This window comes from Phaseolus vulgaris, chromosome 11, assembly GCF_051622355.1.
Source record: "Phaseolus vulgaris cultivar YP4 chromosome 11, ASM5162235v1, whole genome shotgun sequence".
NCBI classification, from domain to species: Eukaryota; Viridiplantae; Streptophyta; class Magnoliopsida; order Fabales; family Fabaceae; genus Phaseolus; species Phaseolus vulgaris.
This window is the reverse complement of record NC_143508.1, coordinates 31,568,264-31,583,859: the sequence shown is the minus strand read 5'-3', so window position 1 is coordinate 31,583,859 and position 15,596 is coordinate 31,568,264.

Sequence of the window (15,596 nt, the reverse complement as noted above, 5' to 3'; positions counted from 1 at the left end):
GTTTAAAGTACAAACATATTGATGAAGAGACATGACGTCTTTTTAGAGAAAGCCGTGAAAATGAGGCTTGGATGGTAAGTGAAGTAACTTTTTTTTATATATAACATTAATAAGTTTATCTTATTTACTTCAGTTTGTTTATTTCAATTATGACAGGATCGTCGGAAGAAAGCTCAAGAGATAGCTTTGAAGAATCTTACCCCGCACGTTATGTCTCGTTCAGGGTATCGAAAACTTGAGCAAACACTGATGGTGGAAAAGGAGAAATCTCAACAGAGGACGTTGTCTGAGAATGTGGAAACAGGGGTCACTTCTCCTCCATCACCACCTTTTTGCCATGTAAAATGGAAGAGGGCCCGAATTAAAAAGTCGGGTGCACCAAGTTCTGAGCAATCCGGGGTTATCATCGAAAAAATTGTTAAGTTATTTTTGTTATTTTCATTTATTTTAAAGCATTAATTATATTAATGATAGAAAATATGATTTTTTGTGTACTCTTGCAGGATTCCTTGGAATCCGACGGTAAATTTGTTGCTGAAGGTCGTCACGATATCCTGGTTGAAGCAATTGGACGACCTGAGCACTTTGGTCGTGTTCGTGCAACGAGACAAGGGGTCGAAATTAAACTATATTTTGGAGTTTCAGAACGACAGTCATCCTCCTCCTCCAAAGAGAACGAAACTCAAATGAAGACTAAGATACGTGAAGAATTAATGGAGGAGATGAGAAAGAAGACTGATTTGATGCGGCTAGAGATGAGAAAGGAGAATGATCGAATGCGACAAGAGTTTCTATCGCAACAAGTTTGTGCTGAGCCGATTGAACCCCTTGTTAGTCCCACTCCCAAGAGCACAAAGGGGAGTTGTGCGGCTCCTCCAACAGGGGATGATATCAATGGGCAGACGGAGGATTGTGAGCTACTGGTAGTGGGCGGCAAACTTCCTCGGGTGGTGGCACTTGGAAAAGTCTATAACAACGCCACCACCTTACATAACGTTCCTCACTCCCCTGATGTGGCGAAGGTAACAGTTGAAAAAGTACGATTTCCTGATGCTCGTGTTCCACTACCTTCAGATGAGGTAACCACTGTGGCCGATGCATTTCAGACATTCGTTGCCTGACCCAGAGAGTTCATTCGATCTATGCCCGAACCTCATGTAATAATTTAATTTCATTATATTATTTTTTATTTATATTTATATATTACATTTAATTTAATACAAATGTTGTTTATCTTGTAGAAACCTTTTCAACCACCAAGTCCGGAAAAGAAGCGTGAGGTTTCAGTTGACGATCCTATAGCTTCCTTACATCTCATTGCTAGTCAGATTGGCAATGAACCTTTTCCAGTTCCGTGGGATAATACATTTTTTCAAATAAACACTGAACTGCCACTGATGATTTACAACACAGATTTATCAGAATTTATATCTGGGAAACAGGAGCTGAATATAAGTATAATTCAATTTTTTATGATGTAAGTATCTTTACCTATTATTCAATTTACTTTATGTTAAATTATTATTGATTATGCTTTAACTAAAAACTTGTAGGTTTTTGCATAGAGTCTGTATCACTGAGGGGAAGGAAAATATGTATGGATTCTTAGATCCTGCATATACTAATCCCGTTGGACCAAACTCATCTGAGACTCAAGCATACATCACTAACACCCTGGAAAAAGAGGGAAAACAAATTTATTTATGCCCTTATATTAATGAGTAAGTTTAATTATATGTCATCAATTATTATTATTTCATGTTTTAAATATTTACTAACTCTTTTCATTGATGATATAGGCATCATTGGCAGTTACTTGTCTTATCAATGGTTGATAAGACTGCTGTGTGGTTTTGTTCCCTACACAAGAAGATTCCCACAAACTTTAAGGATATCATTGATACGTAAGTACATTATAAACTGAACTTTGTATATGTTACTAATTAACCATCTACTTACGAGGTTTTTTGTATTAACTAGTTCATGGCGTGGATATAACATCCTAAAAGGTCGATCAATTTCAAATAATTTGAACTGGATAAGAATAAAGGTTTGTAATTTTTTTCTTTCTCTATTAACATTGTTTATCAATATTCTAACATATTACTTTTTATTGAATTATAGTGTAATAAACAACCAGGAAGCTATGAGTGTGGCTATTACATTATGCAATGGATGATTACCATTATAAGGCTAGGTGTTAAAACGGGTTGGAAAGAGGTACTATATATGTTAAATCATTTTTATAATTCTTGAACATATATATATATATCTAAAAACTAATTTATGTCAACTTTGCAATGCAGTTATTCACAGAAGAAACACCAATGAATGAGGAAGGCATTTCATATGTTAGAGATTCTTGGTCCACATATTTCATAAATTTTTATAACTCTAGCATAGGTAAACAATAGTGGTTTTATTATATGTAATTTGATTACTTGTAAATGTACATTTTGATGATTTCAATTGATTACTATATTTCTGTATTTTTCTGGTTGGGTTTGATCATTATGCAGGTTATTAATTTATATGGTTTATGCACAATACAAACTGCACTTTAAAAAAAAAACACTATTTACAAATGCGGTCATTTACCAAGACCGCATTTGTAAATGTGAATTCCCTATTTACAAATGCGGTCATTTACCAAGACCGCATTTGTAAATGTGAATTCCCTATTTACAAATGCAGTCATTTACCAAGACCGCATTTGTAAATGTGATTTATGAATGCGGTTTTTACCAAGACTGCATTCGTAAATCCTAAACCCCTAACCCTCATCCTCATTCAGAATAATATACAAATGTGATTATTTTAAGTAACCGCATTTGTAAATCTAATTTATAAATGCGGTTCTATGACCGCATTTGTATATGCCCGATTTACGAATGCGTGTTGATCAAATGCGGTTCTATGACCGCATTTGTAAATGTAAAATAGCCGCATTTATTTTACATTTCTGCACTAGTGACCCCTCCATCCATAAGAAGATCCTTAAGAGAAGAACACTTGGGCATGGACTAGAGTATCATTATTTTTCTCCAAGGCACTCATATCTATAAATAGAGTGTCTTGCCTCTTGTAATGACACATTGAATTTTGAGTAAAGAAACTCTATCAGTGAGAACTCCTGAGTGTTTCCGAAATTTCTTATGAGTCTTATCTTGATCAAAGTGTTCTTTAAGTGGCAACTCAATTCTCCATAAGCTTTTTTATCTCTTTCCTTCTTTCCTTTCTTCTTCTGCCATTATTTTGCTCCCTTTGTTGTCTCATTTTATCTTCCTTTTACATTCGGCCAATTATTTTCCTTTGCCTTATTTTAATTATGTGTTCATTATCATCATCATCTTAATTGTGTTTTTGTTTTTTCTCTTTTGAAAAGAACCTTCACACTTACTTAATAACCACTTGGTTAAATTCGTGTCCAATGAAAATCTTCAATGAGTCTCACCATATCTTGCTAAATCAAAACTCATAATCCAAGTAAAAACCTCTAAAAATGTGCAATCCTAAAATCAACTCACATCATGTGCTATCAGAGCATGGTTTAATTGTGCTTAAATTTTTCTGAATTGATATATGCTTTACAATTTCAACACCTTTCAATTCTACCTTTATTTTTTTTAGCACCTTTCAATTTTGTCTTTAGTTTCCAGCACCTTTCAATTCTACTTTTACAATTCCTTGTCAATTACAATTTTCTCTTTATATTCATTAAACAATTTAAATTCCGCTTTTTAATTTTGTCTTTTAAATTTTCCATTACCTTTTGCTTAAGTCATATTGTTCTTTGTGTTTTAGGAGTCTTTTTCATTTGACTTTTTTATTTTAATTGTGAAGAACTAAAATCAAATTAGAAACCATGAAATAGCATGAGCTTTTGCTTCCTACGCTGATGTAGGAAATTTTAGGAAATTAGGGAAACTCGAAGAATTGGAAAAAAAAAGGGAATTCCAAATAATGAATGTATTGAGATTAGAGAAAGATAACAAGAATTACAATTGACTTTTCTCTAGATCCCTTAACTAATCTCACAACAGCCTTTATAAAGCTAATTATACATCTCACTACAACAGAAAAAACAGAAAAATAGAGTAACTATAGCTTTGTTATAGAACTATATCTTTGTCCTGTAACAAATCCTTCCCTTTTACAAAATCCTTGTCCTCAAGAATGAAAATATGAAAATTTCTTCTTAAAGTCATAAAAGAATTCCCTAGTAGCATCTTTAGGCAATTAGTGCTTCCATTTGGAAAGGACTTTAGTCACCACTCTATTTTTTCTTTTAACTGTCATGCGATCCAGAATTAGTTATGGTTCTCTTATATTCAGCCCATCTTCAGGAATTGAAGTCGCTGTCATCGCTTCCCCCACATGTCATTTGAGTTGTGAAACATGAAACACATTATGAATTTTAGAATGGAAAGGAAGATGAAGCTGCATGAAATTGACTCACAAAAACTGCATCTCTATCACTTGTAGTAGAGTCAGGAAAACCATGCAGTTTAAACACATTGACAAGAAAAGATTGGGCTACTTCAGTAGTAAGGATGGCTTAAAGACATAAAGTGGGTTGATTTTCTAAGCCTATCCACAACCACATAAATGACATTTTTACCATGTGAAGAAGGCATTCCTTCTATAAAATACATTGTAATATGTTGCCAAATTCTTCCAGGTATAGGTAAAGGTTGCAGTAGTCCTGGAGACACAATTGTATCATATTTACACTATTAAAAAAGTTCACACCGCATAACAAAAGATTTGACATTTTTTGTCATTCCTTTCCAATAAAAGATAGCTTGCAGTTTTTTTAGAGTAGTATCTCTACCTGAATGGCCATCAACAACAGTAGAATGTAACCAAAGAATAATGTCTCTCTTCAAAACTGCATCTTTTCCCACCACCAATCGTCCTTTTCTACGCATAATCCCTTGGTGCCATGTATAATGTCTATAAGTGGATGCCATAAATTGTATATCCCGTATGATTTGTTGTAAGAGAATGTCCTGTGGCCATGACAATGTAATTTTTTCCATCAAGTCAGTGTTAGGAGTAAGGGTAGTGAGAGCCATGTTTTCCATGATATCTTTCTAGATAAAGCATCCGCAGCCACATCTGTATGACCTTGTTCGAATTCAATAGAAAAATCAAACTCCATGAGTTTGACCAACCATTTTTGCTGGAAGGGTGTTGATAAGTGCCTAATTTCAGTAATATTTCATATTAAAATATAGGCACTTATGAGTATTAATTGCTAAAATAAATATAAAATAACCATTAATTTATGAATTTATACATTTTTACATTTTTTATGATCTTTAATTGAATAAGAGCATTTTATTCCCAATTTTGATGTTAATTTCAGGTTTCTAGGGAAGAATGATTTTTTGGACTAAAGAGGAATAATATAAGCTAAAAGAAGAGAGTTGGAAGGCCCGAAACGCACAAAAAGAGCAAAAAAATGTCCTACTCAGTAGCAGAGTATCTCACTCAAGTGAGCAGCGAGAATGCTCCAGTGACGTTTTTGGAAACTGACGCCTTTCTCGCTTAGGCGAGAATGCTTCAGACAAATTGGGATATTTGAGACCAATTAAACCAAGTGAATGTGTGAACCTTAAACGGTTTTGAGAGTTTTTACTAATGAATTAACAGTTGTGGTTGCTTAATTTTTATTTATTGTTACATCATAAAAGAGCATGAAGATGACTGAGGCATTTGTGTTAATTAGGAACCCAAGGCCAAATAGCCAACCTTTATCTTATTAGAATTTCATTTTTTTATATCCCCTTTGGGCCAAGAATTTTTGTTATTATTGCACCCTAACCTTTAATGATATATTTTCCTACCCTTTAGCATGTTTAAGGACGAAGAACGTAGATGTAATACATATAGAAAAGGAAATGGTTGGTTCTGATTATTGAAATCTCAAAAAGTATAAAATATGAAGAATTTATTCCTATTGATTGAAAAACAAAGTTCATGTTGAAAATCATGAATAAGAAAAAAAATATAAAATGATGGAAAATGTTATCTCAAAAGAAAATGGTGATTAGATAACATATATGTTCTCTATAATTGGATTGTAGGTATGTTCTTCTTCTTTAAGATGTGCATTTTTTTATCTGAAAACCCAATATTTTTGGAAGCCCAACCTCATTACAACCATGGAAAAGACCTCAAGATTCATGTTTCTAATATGTTTGTGATAGGAAGATGAAATGAAAAACAACTGTGATTTGTTATGATTCAGTGAAAATAGAGAGAAACACTTGCCTGTGAGCATATGAGAAGTAATTCCTTAATGAATTGTCATTTTATTGTTTTGATTTGATCCTAGATGTTGATTGTATCTATATTTTTCTATATTTTAATTTGAAAGCATCATAAATTTCTAATTTGATTTGTTGTTTAGTGAATTAAGTTGTTTGCTATTTAAATTCAAATATATTCATTTACTTTGTTTGAGGGAAAGCAAGATTCTAAGTTAGGGAGAGTGATAAGTGCCTAATTTTAGTAATATTTCATATTAAAATATAGGCAATTATGAGTACTAATTGTTAAAATAAATATAAAATAACCCTTAATTTATGAATTTATACCTTTTTACATTTTTATGATCTTTAATTGAATAAGAGCATTTTATTCCCAAATTTGGTGTTAATTTCATGTTTCTAGGGAAGAATGGAAATTTGGACTAAAGAGGAATGATATAAGCTAAACGGAGAAAGTTGGAAGGCCTGGAACGCATAAAAAGAGCAAAAAATTCCAACTCAGCACCGTAGTATCTCGCTCAACCAAGTTCATTCTCGCTTGAGCGAGAATGCTCCAGTGACGTTTTCAGAAACTGATGCCTTTCTCGCTCAAGCGAGAATGCATCAGAAAAATTGGGCTAGTTTTATGTTTTATCAAGAAGCCCATCTGTGTGACGTAGGAAGTCGCCAAACCCTAGCAAATTATGTTAAATAGGGGGGTAGAGGTTTAACCCTAGTGTGCCAAATTGAGAGGAAAACATCCTTAAGTGGTTTGTAACTAATTGGGAGAATAGAAGGTGCTAGAATATGAGTCGCTAATTCTACCATTTAGGATTGGGAGTAAATATGGTGCGGCTAGGGTATTGACATTGGTCAATGTCGCACCATCATCCTACATTCTAGAAGGTAGGTTAAGCTTCTTACCCTAAAGGACTCACATAGGCCCAATTTGATAACTACATCTCCTATTTATGCTATATGGACCTACTCTAGCTTATTATACTATTTGGACCCCTCAAGTGAACCCAAATTATTTACAACATATTATATCTTTGAAGAAGACTAGAAGGAAGAATAGTTGGTACTCTGGTTTATGCCCATCTTCTCTGGTTGGGTCCATAAGATTCTTGGTGGGGTCTTGAATTGTTTGCTGAGATGACTACTCCCCATGTGCTTTGTCCTTTGCCTCCTTGGTCATCTTCATAGCTACTTGGTTTGTATCATCACCTTAGAGAGGGAAGAACAGCATGTTACTGACCTAGAGGACCTACTCGCCACAATAGTAAGGTACAATCTGAAGCTAAATCCTGATAAATGTGTGTTTGGAGTTGAAGTAGAAAATTTCTCGGTTTCTTGTTAATTGAGAGAGGTATAGAGACGAACCTGGATAAATGTACGACGATCATAGAAATGAGATGTCTGGCTAATATGAAGGAAGTGCAACAGTTAATCGAGCGCATGGTCGTCCTGTCTTGTTTCTTATCAGCCAGTGAAGATAAAGGGTATCCTTATTTCCAATGCCTTAAGAAGAATAATCGTTTCGCATGGACTAATGAATGTGAAAAGGCTTTTTTCAAACTAAAGGAATACCTAGTTAGTCTTCCAGTTCTAGGTAAACCGACTCTGGGAATTCCTATTCGTCTATATTTTTCAATAACAGATCGAGCTACCAGCTCGGTTATTTTGCAAGAGCATAAGAAGTACTAAAATCCAGGTTCTACAAGGAATAGAGGTTTGGTATCAAGCTATCGAAAAAGATGATCTAGCTGTGGTGTTCACAACTCAGTGACTTCGTCATTACTTTCAAAGCTTCACTATGATTATAATGACCGACCTGCCCATCCGTAAGGTTCTGCAAAAGCCTAACATTGCAGGTTGGATGGTTCGTTGGACGGTTAAATTGTCTGAGTTTGACATACAGTACGAACCACGAGGGCCAATTAAAGGCCAGGTATATGCAGGTTTCATGGTAGAGCTTTCATCCAAGGACTTTCAGTTTGACCCTAATGATTTTCGTTGGGTCCTTCCGGTGGATGGGTCTGCCAACCTACAAGGGAAGGGAGCAGAGCTAGAGTCATTTTAGAAGGACCAAATGGGATTTTAATCGAGCAGACTACTAAATTAGCATTTAAGGCGAGGAACAACCAAGTTGAGTACGAGGCCTTGATAGCAGAAATGTTGTTGGCAAAGGAGTTGGGAGTTCAACGCTTGTTGGCGAAAAGTGACTCACTGCTCGTAATAGAGCAAGTCACAGGCGAGTATCAGGCAAATGACCCACAACTAGCCTCATACCTCAGGTATGTCAAGATCCTAATAGCAGCTTTCTCTGCATTTGACCTTGTTCATGTCCCAGAGAACAAAATTCTCGAGCGAACCTGTTGTCTAAGTTGGCTAGCTCGGGAAAAGGAGGTCGATAGAGGTCGATAATCCAAGAGACCTTGAAATCGCCTAGGACAACCACAGAGGAGCTATCTAAAGTTGACCACTTGGAGTTCTTGCAGATCAACCCAAAACAAGGGAGAAGACATCGATCGATGATCCAAGAAACGTTCAAAGTCCCAAGAATAACCATTCATGAACTTCCCGAAGATGAACATTCTGAGTTTATGCACATTAGAACTGAACATACTTGGCTAACACCTTACAAATGGTATCTCGCTGATGGATTACTTCCCTCCGAGCCCGCAAAGGCCAAAATTATCAAGAGGGACGCAGGTCGTTATATCCTGAAAAATGGGAACCTATTTAGTTATGGTTATACTCATCCACTCCTAACCTGTGTAACTGGAGACCAATGTACCCGAATAATGTCTGAGCTTCACGAGGGTGTTTCTAGCAGCCACATCGGTGGACGAGCCCTCTCGTTGAAAATCATTTGAGTAAGGTACTATTGGCCGACGATGAAGGAAGATTGCGGGAAATATGTCCAGCAATGCGAACAATGTCAGGAGCACGCTGATTGGTGCCATGCACCAGCCGAGGAGTTGTAATCAATTTACAGCCCATGGCCTTTCCATACGTGAAAGATAGACATTTTGGGCCCTTTCTCTTTGGCCATACACCAGATGAAATACCACATCGTCGCCATTGAGTACTTTACTAAGTGGATTAAAGTTGAACAGGTTGAACATATAACTACTCACAAAGTCCAGCATTTCGTATGGAAGAACATTGTATGCCGCTTTGGAATTTCGAGGCCCTTAGTATCCAACAATGGAACCCAATTTGCAAGCCAACAATTGGGAAAGTTGTGCATAGAGCTTGGGATAAAGCAAATCTTTGCCTCGGTAGAACACCCATAAGCAAATGGGAAGGCCGAGTCGGCCAACAGGGTCCTGCTGAGAGGACTGAAGAGAAAACTGGAAAAGGCGAAAACAAATTGGTCAGAATAAATTCCAAGAATTTTGTGGTCTTATCACACCACCCCACAATCAACAACGAAGAAAACGTCATTCAGTTTAGTATATGGGTTGGATGCCATGATACTAGTGGAAGTGCAAGAAAATTCTCCTAGATTCCAAAGATTTGTCGTTGAAGAAACCAATGAAGGAAGAATGAACTTAGATTTGCCGGAAGAGGCACGTGATCACGCCCGTATAAACTCGGAAGCCTTAAAGAGAAAGGTGGAAGTGAGGCACAAGACCAAACAAAACCTCGGCAGTTCAAGGTTGCCGACTTGGTCATGAGGAAGGCCCACCCCTATCAGATCGAGAACAAGTTGTCTCCGAAGTGGACTGGTCCATTATGTGTGGTCGAGGTACTCGGAAGCGGCGCATATAAATTGGAAACCCTAGATGGAGGAGTCATCCCACGAATGTGGAATGTGGCAAATCTCAAGTTTTATTTCAGTTAAGAAGCCTAGATTTTCATTTCTTTCCTTTGAACACTATGTTTTTGTTTGAGGTGACACATTTTTCCCTCGAAAGGGGTTTTTTTAAATGATGTCACCCAATAATAATTTGTTCTTTGGAGAGATGTGTGAAATAAGTTAAATTGAATTGATTTAAACGGGTGATGTTGTCCAAGATGACGCATTGTAAGACAACCTGACTTGGGACAAATGCCGAGTATAGACGCCGTGTGAGATAAGTTAACTCGAAACATTGTGTAGCAACCCGAGGTGGCACATGGTAAGATGACCTAACTCGGAACGAATGAAGTCATTCGAGTATAGGCGCCATGTGAGATGAATTAGTTTGAACAGATTAATTATCTGATTTGGCACATGGTAAGACGACCTAACTCAAAACGAATGAAGTCACCCGGGTACAGATGCCCTGTGAGATGAATTAGTTTAAACAAATGAATTACCCGAAATAGCGCATGACAAGACGACCAAGCTCGGAGTCGATACAACTATCCGAGTAGGCGCCTTACAAGGTGAGATAACCTGGAGTAGATGTAGTACTCACACTGTAAGACAACCCAACTCGTGGGAAAATGTAGTCGAAGATCATCATCCGACCAAGCCCGACCTTAAAATATTCCAGAAAATTCATGACGGTGTACCCTTTGCTTGGCTCATGAAATGGAAGGTTGCTTTGTCAACAAGAAGGATGTAAATCATAAAAAAGGTTAGTCTCTTCGTTGAGAGAAAGTTTTGTTGCTTTCTGCATTTAGTTTCATCGAAGTTAACAATACCCTATTATGTTCAGGGTGTGAGGTCAGCTCGATTGACAAAACATTTTTTCTTTTCCCATGTTCAAACGCTACAATCCCATATAGGCTAATCACGTAGTACCATGATAGTCACGCTATGTTTAAACGTGAAATCATCTTGTATGGCAAAGCGTTTGGACACACATTCATGCACTATACATAAAACCTTTAGTTCCAAAATAAATAACATGTTTATAATTTCTACGTTTCAAAATACTAAATGAACATTGGTGAAGAATTTCAGTGTCCAGCAAGTTCGAAGAACAAAGATAAGAAGTAGATACATTCCATAATAGTTTGAATTAAGAGTCCCCACTAACTTTTCATCAACCACGGTTTTTCCCGAGTCTAGATCTGAGAAGTCTATGGTGGGGTGGACAACAGTTGCCTGCTCCAAAGCAATTTTGAATCCAACGAGGTAGGATTGGGTGGCATCCTCTTTAAAAGAGTCGGTGATCTTGGAAAAATCTTCTTCTTTGTGAGTCGTCTCTTTCTTCAGGTCTTCAATCTCGTTTGAGAGTTTTCTCTTCTCTTCGGCCAAGCTTAGTCCCTCTTGGGTCTTGTCGGCCAAAGCCACACCCAAACTATTAGCTTCATTCTTGAGACGTTCAACTTCTTGCCGAAATCCACCCAAACGGTTAACTTCAGCTCAGAGGCATTCCACTTCTTGATGAAGTTTAATATCTCCTTAATCCTTTGGTCATCTCTTCTTTTCCGATCTTTCACCTTGACGTTGACTAGGCAAGTCAAAGAAAATGCTTGATCGAGGAGTTTCTCGACATCATGACGAAGGCGATCTTCGTCATGCTCCATCAGTCTAACCTTATCTTCACCAAGCAAGAACATTGACTCACCAAGCGCTAGAATGTTGAAGTCAGGGTCCCATAAGCTCTTCTTCTGCGAGCTTTCAGCCTCGCACTCTTGGATGGTTATAACCTCATGATTAGGGGCTCGACCATCCGAGTGTAAATGGTCGGTACGAGAAGCTACCTCTAGTCTCTTTCTTTTGAAGACAAGACCTGAGGTGGTCTGCTTGTCCTGATCAGATTGGACCCGAGCAGCACCAACTGAAGCTTTCCTCTTTTGCAATAAAAAATCCTTGTTCATGCTCGCAGATGCCCTCATTTTTCTGGTACGCTTGGCCAACTCGACCTTCCTGATGTTAGAAAGCATGTTATCTGGAAAAATAAACAAATACTTAGAGATCTTAGAGTAAGTTTTCTTTTCAAGGGCGAGAAGGGAGATATACCGATATAGGCTTTGAGAGCACTGCAGAGATATTTCTTTTTCAAAAGTGTTGGCGTGTCGAAGACGATCTTGAGATCTTCCAACAATTCACAGATGCCTTAGTCCCTTGGGGACAGGTCTTCCAAGCGTCGAGCACTGTAGAACCAAGGATTGGGTGTCCAGTACAAAGGGAAGCCGTCTAGTAGGGACAGATCTCCTGCCGAGGCACATACTTTGATGAAACGATTTTTAAAGTTTTTATAAGATGATTGGAAGAGGGTAAGCAGACCTCTCCTAGAGGCATCATTCAAAGAAACCCACAACTGGTGACTAGAATATTTGAGTTCGATGAAATAAAGGAAGACTTCTACAGTCAGTGAAATGTCGAGTTGGGAACACAAAATTATGAAACCTCATATGAACGCCCAACTATTGGGATGTAGTTGGGCATGTGCCACGTTGATCTCAGTTAATAGCTCTTTTTTTATGATTGACAAGGGAAGGCGAAGTAGGACCTTAGGGAAAAATGTGCCGTTGAAAAAGAAAAATAGTCCGTCAAGATCCGATGACTTATCATTACATATGGGCTCTCCTTCCCTACACTCTACTACTTTCACTAAACTTTCATGTTTTTTTCTTAGACAACTTCCTGATTCCCTAAGCTCTCTAATTTTAAAAGGGTGGTATAAACAGAGGTCTCTTTAAGAAGTTCCTGTGTTGCCCAGGGATAAGTAGAACTATAATCCATCTTCGAAGACAACTAAAGCATAAACAGAGATAGAATACGAACACAGTTCAGGACAAGGCACACACAGAATGAATCAAATCTATGTAATACTAAGATGCATTTCTTAAGGTAAAGTCAATAAAATAAATGATAATCACCCAGTGAAATTAAGTGGATAAAACATACCTGGTTTTCCGGTGAGAGACGACGGTGTGAGTTGGCACGAAGAAGGAAAGAGAAGTTTTTTGAACGGAAGAAAGCTCGAGCAAGTGATGAGTTTGGAGAGAAAGAGAAATATATATTCGAAAAAGGGAAGGTGAAATGGTAGGATTTTCCCACCTTCGACGCGAGTGCCACGTGTACGCTCCATATTTAGTAAGGTAAAATGTTTTGTCATGAGACGTTTCGATAATCGCACCCCAGCTACCCCTGAGAGAAATTTCATTTCAACCGTCGGTGCAAAAGAGCCTCTTCACCTCGTAAAGCTCTGCTTGAGCCTGAAAGGTTGTGTATTGGTCGGACGTGCTCGGGTCATCGACCCAAGCACTTAAGTGTAATAGGTCGGTTAGATAGGCCCATTTGGGAGATTCCTAGCTCGACCTATGCTGAATAACGTGCCCAATGATGTGTCATGAGGTCGGTCCAGGTCTTCAACAGTCCATACTAAAAGGGTAATTAAAAACAAAACGACATGGTGAATAACTGAAGTAGTTACGCATATATATATTTCAATGTAAATAAAAGTTGTTAGGAATAATGTTGCATTGTACTAAAAAAGTAAAGGTATACATTAACGGAATATCCTTGTTGATGAAATTGTTGAAGGAATGTCTATAAAAGGGTTTAAGACCCTGAGTAAAGGTAAGTTTTTCTGAGAACTCTAGACTGATATAAATTTTATAGTTTGAATGCTCTCACTGACTTATAGTCGAAGTGTGATCAACCGGTAGAGTCCCCATTCGTCACAAAGCGCTAGCATGTCGGTTTAATAATACCCAACAAAGTTGCTTCAACTCAGAGTCCACTTTCAAGTCCGACCAAAGTCAGCAAGCGAGAACAATTATATACAAAATAATATTAATTATTTAAATATATAAAATAAATTTTATTTTAGAATAATTTCTATAAAAAATTATTTTAAGAACGTGATCCTTAATTAGTTAAATAAGAAACATATTAAAAAAATTTAAAAACGCTACAAAAGTCCTTGTAAATAACACTACAAGAAAACAAGGATTTAGCGTGGGTAAAAAACGGACGTAAAACGCCAAAAACGGACGCATATGCGTTGGATTTGCGTTGGCCACAGCTCCGACGAAAAAACCTTGGAAGCAAATGACAACTAGCGTGTGGCAGCGAGTTGGACGCACGTTGTGTGGGTCAAGCCCATGCAAATCGAATAATCTGAGTGGACGCACAAGCGACGCATATGCGGCGGCTTATGCGTGGGCCAAACCCACGCAGAATCGCTATGCGTCGGGTTTCGCCGACGAAAATGGAAAAAAAAAGAAAAAGAAAAGATATATATATATATATATATATATATCAGAATTTGCATGGGCCTAGCCCATGCAAAAGTCGACGCATGTTAAAAAAAAACTGGTGTGGGCCTTGGCCGACGCATAAAGAGAAGGAAAAAAAAAGCAATTTATTTTGTTTTCTAACTTGTTTACTTGTAAAAAATAAATACCAACCAAATCACATTCAGACTATCATTCACAATACATCCACAAACACATCCAAAGTACAAAAATAATACAAATAGTTAAACAAATTCTTTGATCCATTCAAATATTCAAAATGATATGAATACTTAAAAAAATATTACAATTAAAATTGTACTTTATTAATCCAAAATCTAATAATCAACTATATTCCATGATTCTAAGTTAATTTTATATACTATCACGAAATGACTCATATTTCTCAAATTGCTTATGATACTCTCTTTCGGTCTTTAAAATGAATTTCTTAGTTCAGTCTCTTACCTTGACAATGGACTAGGGTTATTAACTTATAATCCAAAATGTAATCATGAACTCTATTCCATGATTTTAAGTTCATTCTATATCACACCTAGTCGAAATTTACTTATTTATGTTACATTTATTAAGAACTAAGTCTACTAAAATTACTATGTCAAAGACCTATTATTTAGTACATTGGAAAGCTGTATTAACACACTTATAAGGAATATTGCATGTGTCATCTCGTCACTTAAAACTTACTATATTATTATGTGCTTCAGTTGGAAAACATCAATTTCTTTTCGAGATCATACTCAGTAACTATAACAATGACATTTATAAAGCATGTAGTCAATTTTGGAACACTTTGGATATTTTAGCAATCTAACAATTAAGAATAAGTTACTTACTCACGTATTTAGTCTTAACATGTTTGTATCATATACATTTTCGCTAATTCTTTAAGATGATCTTATGTTTCATTTATGAGAAGTAACATCTTTAAAATTACAATGGATATCAAAATAGAATTCCTAGTTCATTTATCCATTGCATACATATAACATTTACATTTATTTAAGTTAGTAATCAAAAGTTTTATCTACCTTTTTTTTTCTTAAGCCAAATAAAACATTTTTACATAAAATTGATTCTCTATTTTTAAATACATATTACATATTACATTTTGCATTAATTAATTACTTCATCTTGAATTTATATTCTTAAATTTATGTATATTTTATATAATATTTACAAAAT